The following is a 6313-nucleotide window of genomic DNA, read 5'->3' as shown; positions in this document are numbered from 1 at the left end:
GGTTGTACAGAGGTAAGGGATATCAGTGTGTGGGCTCCGGTGCTGGAAGTCATTCATTACTCTCAACCGTCTCTGCAGCCACAAACAATCATCCACCTGACCTCCATCCACCTTAAACCTGGCCAGGACATAGCCGCAGGTCTGTTCTCACTATGAGGAGATTATCTGAACAGTGACGGTGACTAAAAAAGGATCAGATGGCCTGTAAACTTTCACCATCCTCTGACTGTGTTCTCTGGTTTCACCCCCAACTGTCTATAGGTTTTCAGGCCCCACAGGAGTCAACAGAATAGGACTGGATGTCTGAAGCCTGATTCCTTTCATCATCTATGATCAGCTTCACCACAGGGGCAACACAGTCATATCAAATGGCACTCTGGTCTCCATTTAGGCAGTTGGAGGGAACCGCTACACGCTTAGAAATGTGAGATGTGCTCAACACATAATGTGTTAAATTGTAACACACGTGCTGCTGTGTCAGATTTGACACAACTAATGTGTCTGTTCCTGTGTCTGTTTAACACATCTATTGTATCGAATAGGTCAACACAAAGATGTGTTAATTGGACACAAAGATATGTTAAAACATGTTTTGATAGATTAATATGCAACTACAACTTTATGATTAAAAACACGTTATGTGTAAATTATTTCCATTTGTGGAAACAAGAGAGAAACCTGTACATTTGTTAATGTAAATTTATGACAGATTACATTTTAGACTTACACTTTCAAACAAGTCTAAATCACATTGGCGGATTGGCAAATTATTATAAATTAGCCAAGTTATGTAAAATGTTTAGTATCTTCTAAGTGTCTTAAATTACATTTAAACCAATTATCAATTTGAATCACTAAATTCATGTGTCAAGACTATTTTTGTTTTAGGGACTCACATCAATATTACAAAATAGCTGTATCTTTTTCCCACTTATCTAGCTAACTTTCTAACTGTTTGATTAACTGATTGTTAAGATGTCCACAACCCCAAAAACAATGTAATTCAATTTAAAATATCTATTCTGAAATAATCATGTCCAGACAGAACACAGTAATGAAAAACATAAAACATCTAATTGGAAACAATTGTCATCGTGTAGTTGCATCCAAAGGGCAAACATATTTACAGTGTATAATGAAATTAAAATCCAAGCTATGCAATTTTGTACCTTGGGTTCAAATACAGCTCACTAGTATCAAAGCTTGTCATAATATCTAAAGGCCAAAAATCTTATGTTTCAGTCATTGTAATCAGTTGATATTATTTTGTTCTTTGCACTGCAAAGGTATAAAAATGGTCAAAATACTTTACTAGGATCCTCACAAACATGAGAATTGACTCATTATCTGCCTGTTGCAAGATATGAATGACTTCACCAAACAAAGGCTCTTCTCTATGGTCTGTTCTCAGTGGCACTACAGAACCAGTTCTAACTCTGGCCATACACATCAACACTGTGAGACACCACAAAGATAGTACTAGTCAAAGAAAGGTCAATTTCAAGGGTAAACATCAAGTTGTTCCAACAAGACATCTGCTTTTTTCAATGACCCCACACTAACAAGATAGGCATTGGTGACATCTATTTTCTTAGACAGATTATCACAATGTGTATAGTATTACATCTGTTGAACCTGGTGTTTAAAAGCCAATGTGTTTAACACATTTTTGAAGTTACAAACTGCATGTGCTAGTCTTTTAAATGGATTGTGCTTGGCTTCAAATCACATGCACCAGAGTCTATACAGAGGTCCAAACAAAATCATCACCCTCGGATAATGTATCATAAAATTAAGTTTTCAGAATGAGATTTGTGTCATACAGCAGTCTGAAAAGAGTATGGTGCTCTGTTATCAGCTCTTTCAGGAATACAGCAAGCCCACTTGTAACAACTGGTGCAAATATGATGCTGGGTTTTCCCTCTGTAAAATCAATAAACGCCAGTGTTGACTTTTTCTGTCTACAAGATCTCCTAATAGAAAGGGAAAGACCAGTTAAAGGCACCACATTTGAGACACTGTCTCTTTTACTTCACTCTCACTGGACCTTAAGTACTTGGCTTGTTTTTCACATTTCCATATCCGTCCTGAAAACTTGAAATCTGGTCATTCAGCTTTTCAAAAGTCATCAGCTTCTCCTTATAAATGAAATGGCGCAGCATTAATTTTACCAAATTTTTTTTCACCAGGAAAAAAAGGCTAACATGTTGCAGCTACCCACTTCCACATCAGACACAGAGCAACATTAGCATTTATTTGGAGTGGTGTTTGAATGCAAGTCCAATATCCCCTCGCTCTGGTTTGGTTTCCACCAACTCCTGAGAAGTATATCTGGCTCTTTAGCTACTAGATGGCACACTTTCCAGCAGCTAGTTCCTAACTTTGTCTGCTGTTTGCTGCATCTTATGTACAGTGGGTTTATAAAGCTTGTTTGCTGAAAACAGCTGCCTGCTCCTTTAAACAGGGTTGCTGAACGCATAGTTTCCTACAGTTTGCATGTGCATAATTAAAGAATCATCTTATCAGCCTGTCATATGGCAGAAATGTTCATTTTGTGGCTGATGCCAATATCATCATGCATCCCTAACTCACACCCCTGGATTTCGTGTGAATGCAATCTAAATAAGCCACTACCAGGGAACCAAGCAACCTACCAGACATGGCATGTCCAAAAACCATGGGTACTCATTGAATTTTTCAGCAACAGTGGGGGAGTACTTGGTAATCCAGGCTCTGCAAGGGGTCTATGTTTTCTCCATGCCTGACTCGATAGCTGAAATGTTCTCAGCTGAGGGCTGCAATCTTTTGATCAGGGTGACCCCACTCATTTGTGCTGCTGGCACGCCAATCCTCCGTGATATCGGGCCTCTCAGCTCCACTGCAGTCATTGGTCACTTTTCGCTTCCTATAACTTCTCTGCTCTTGCTCAAGATTCTGTCTAAGGTTGCACAGTTTAGTCTAAGAATCCACAGTGAGAGACTGGATCATAGTAATGCTCCTGAGGAAGAAAGGAGATGTCAGTGAGCAACACTTTCCAGTTCTCCTTAGTGGTATGTAGGTCTCAGGCGACCGGATTAGACATTTGCTAAGCAATTTTAATCAAAATAGAATAAAGGCTGTGGTTTTAGGCTATGGAACAACAATACATTTTATATGCTGTAGAGTAATAAGACCCAAAAAAATACAAGATATACAATTCTCTACACTTATTAAACATTCACCAAGGGTAGTGCACTGCTCTGATGACCTCCTGAAGGACAGTTAATTCAGCAATGTAGTCTGGAGCCAAACAGTGTAATGTCTTATAGTAATTAAAATGATTTTACAATCAATTCTAAACAAACTGGGAACCAGTGTAATGATGCTAAAATCACAGTAATGTGATTGCATCGTTTGGCTTGTTAGAAGTTTGGCAGCAGAGTTGTATATGAAATTAGATTAAAAAGGAGCATGGAATTTACATTATTAAAATACTAGTTTTACTTACAAATCTTTCCCCTGCCACTGGGACACTACAGCCAGCTTCTCTGCACTAAGAGGTTAAATGGAAAATAGGACAAAAACACTGCCACTTCCTCATACATTGACACAGGTACCCTTTTTGTTGCTTCAGTGCACTTGAACATTTTGTCAAGTGAAATATTCATGCTAAAGTTTTGACAAAGTGTGGTATGGTGCAATACTTTCAAACCCACCTCTCCACCAAATCTCCTATGCAAGCCTTCACAAGGAGTTTCCTCTGGCATTGACATATACCTGCAGTCTCATACTCCTTGAGAATTTGTGGGGCTTTCCTCTGAAGTAGTGACTGTGGGGGCTGACTGTGTTCTTGCGTGTTAGTGGCAGGGCATGTAGAGGGAACAATAGACACTTCATCTTATTGCAGTAATTTTCAAGGTCACGACAGCCACTTTCCACAGAGCTTAGAGTAGAGGCATGCATTTACTCAAGAAGCCTAATGCCTATCTTTAGTACACACTGGTCTTTCATTGGCAACTTACTCAGCTGCTTGATATGACCAGAAAAGCTCATCTCAATGTAGTTTAAAATTTCTACAAGAATATCATGATGCTTAATTCACTACCTCTACAGTTTGATATGGTTTTGACAATCATTAGCTAACTGTTACAACAGGAGTGGCTGACTCTGCATCTTGCATACAGTATAAGGTATTAACTGTATAAATCTACAGCGTACGTGTGTGGGTTGCTTAATCACCATGATTACGATTCAATAACTGAATGAAATTATGAATAATTAATGAAATTCATCTCCTTTTACTTGGTGAATAAATCAGATTCTGATTAATAGTTAAAAAGTGTTAAAACATTTTTTGTCTTTGGAAAGTGGAGTAGCGCAGAGTGTACCTGATTTTGATTAGTCTCCCCAAGACAGGTTTCCACCTAGGGCCCTCTGGCTGAATAGTAGATATGGAATCTATCAAAGTCCTTCACGTCTACGCTCGTGTCAGCATCAATATATTCCAAGAAATCCACGTTACTCAAATAATCTATCAAGCACACAGCCCATTTGCTGGGCTAGGCTTTGATCTATGAGATCCTTGGCACTGTTAACATAGAGAATTTTAAATTACAAGTCTCTTTCTCATCTTTAAAACTGGTTACAAGGACTTCAATAGATTCCAGGTTGTCATAGGTGTGTTGAAAAAAAGGAATACAAACCTAAATTAGCAAGGTAATTTGTATGGTCAACACATAGCCTACAGACATGCAAACCTATATCCACAATGTTGCTGCATAAGTTTTTTAATAGCACTCTGACTATAACTTGCCTATAACTTCTGCATAAAAAAAGAAATGCAATATGTTGGCATGTAGCAGCAATAAGCCTTTAAAAAGTAGGCCTAATTATACACCAAATTGTTGTTTTTTTACACTACACACACAACTATGTGGGTATATGATCTTAATAGAGGTGATTTTTCCAACAAAACATATATTGTGTAAAAACTACTTTTCTGCTCAAAATTAGCTTATTTCTGTCTGCTTCATGATGTAATAGGCAAGACTCCGAGGTATATTTCATTAGGCTGCTGCCAAGTATAAATATCAGAAAACTGCTAGCCTCTGTTTGTGCCTCACACAGAGCTGCTGGTAGCATTAATAAGTCTGATCAGAGACGGCAGAGAGGTGACATCGTACTACTCAGTCATTATTGCTTTTCTGTGGCAGTAAACACAACACATGGGCCTGTCAATAACTAACTGTGCTATATTCAGAGCTTTACAAGATACTCAGGGCTAACAATGGCAACATTAAAGGTAGAGTCAGTGATTCTGGAGAAAGATTGTTCAATAAACTTTTTGTCAATATCTCCTCACGGTCCGCTAGCTGTCCGTTCCGTGTGTGGTGTTCATACACTGCACTGGCTCTGTAAATAGTAAATAAACAAAGTGGCTCGGACCAAGCCACATAATGCCAAGATAATCAGCAGGGGGCATTCATGTTTGTGCAAAGGACGGGGAAGTCATCAGAGCAGCTGTCTGTGTGAGGACAGTCTCCTGTCTCCAGCACCCATTGAATGGTGGGAGGGCTGGCGAACTGGAGAGTGAGAGGCCGTGCACAATTCACATAGAAAGTGTTTTCTCACAGAACAGATACACTTCCATTTTATTAAAAGTATCAACACACTGAATCCGAGACAGTCTCACGGAGACCCCCGTCTTTTTTTATGCTCTGAGTCTGTTTCTGCCACATTAAGTGAAGCTTAATCTGAGCAGGCAGCACACAAATATTCCGCTGTATATGTGTTTTGAACTTATTAACCATATCAATTAATTAAACTGTTGATTTCTTCCCATGGAAATTTCTACTGTCAGTCAGCCTGGTGAAGACAGTTTGGCCGGCTGCTGTCCTTTCAGCTCCCCAGGAGCTGCAGCTGACAGACGGCTGCTTCTGTGGACAGATGCTGTGTTAGAGGAACGGAAGTGACACGTCCATGAATTTGGGGGCAGAGCTTCTGAAGGAGCACAAAGGGAGGGGTGTATTTATTTGGGTGTTTAGTTCAAATATCAACAGTCTTTCTCCAGAATCACTGACTTTACCTTTAACATGTTATACAGCAGGGTTATGGCTACATACTGACACTCTCCCACATACACACACACACACTAGAGAGCCTCTCTGAGCTGCTAGCTAAGCTACAATGCAGGTACCACTCAGAAACATTTACAAAGGGCCATGAATGTGTTTCTGGTGCCTGTCAAAGCTCCAGTGGACTCTCTGTGTTTCCAGCATGGATCGTGTTTGTCAGTGTTACAGTTTAACTGGTGTTTAATGTCCAACACAGGATA

The 6313-nt window shown here is 39.5% G+C and overlaps 1 long non-coding RNA gene across 1 annotated transcript; it reads right to left on the bottom strand.

Annotated features, from left to right (window-relative positions):
- Positions 1 to 715: 715 nt before the first annotated feature.
- LOC137197602 (uncharacterized) lies at positions 716 to 4655 on the bottom strand. The gene is made up of 3 exons (XR_010931473.1): positions 4368 to 4655; positions 3696 to 3828; positions 716 to 2998 (listed from the first exon to the last, which is right to left on the bottom strand). It is a non-coding gene; the product is annotated as an uncharacterized lncRNA (long non-coding RNA).
- Positions 4656 to 6313: the final 1658 nt, after the last annotated feature.

Source organism: Thunnus thynnus, chromosome 14, assembly GCF_963924715.1.
Source record: "Thunnus thynnus chromosome 14, fThuThy2.1, whole genome shotgun sequence".
Taxonomy (NCBI): Eukaryota; Metazoa; Chordata; class Actinopteri; order Scombriformes; family Scombridae; genus Thunnus; species Thunnus thynnus.
Note: the sequence above shows the minus strand (reverse complement) of the source record. Positions and strands in the feature narration are given on the sequence as shown.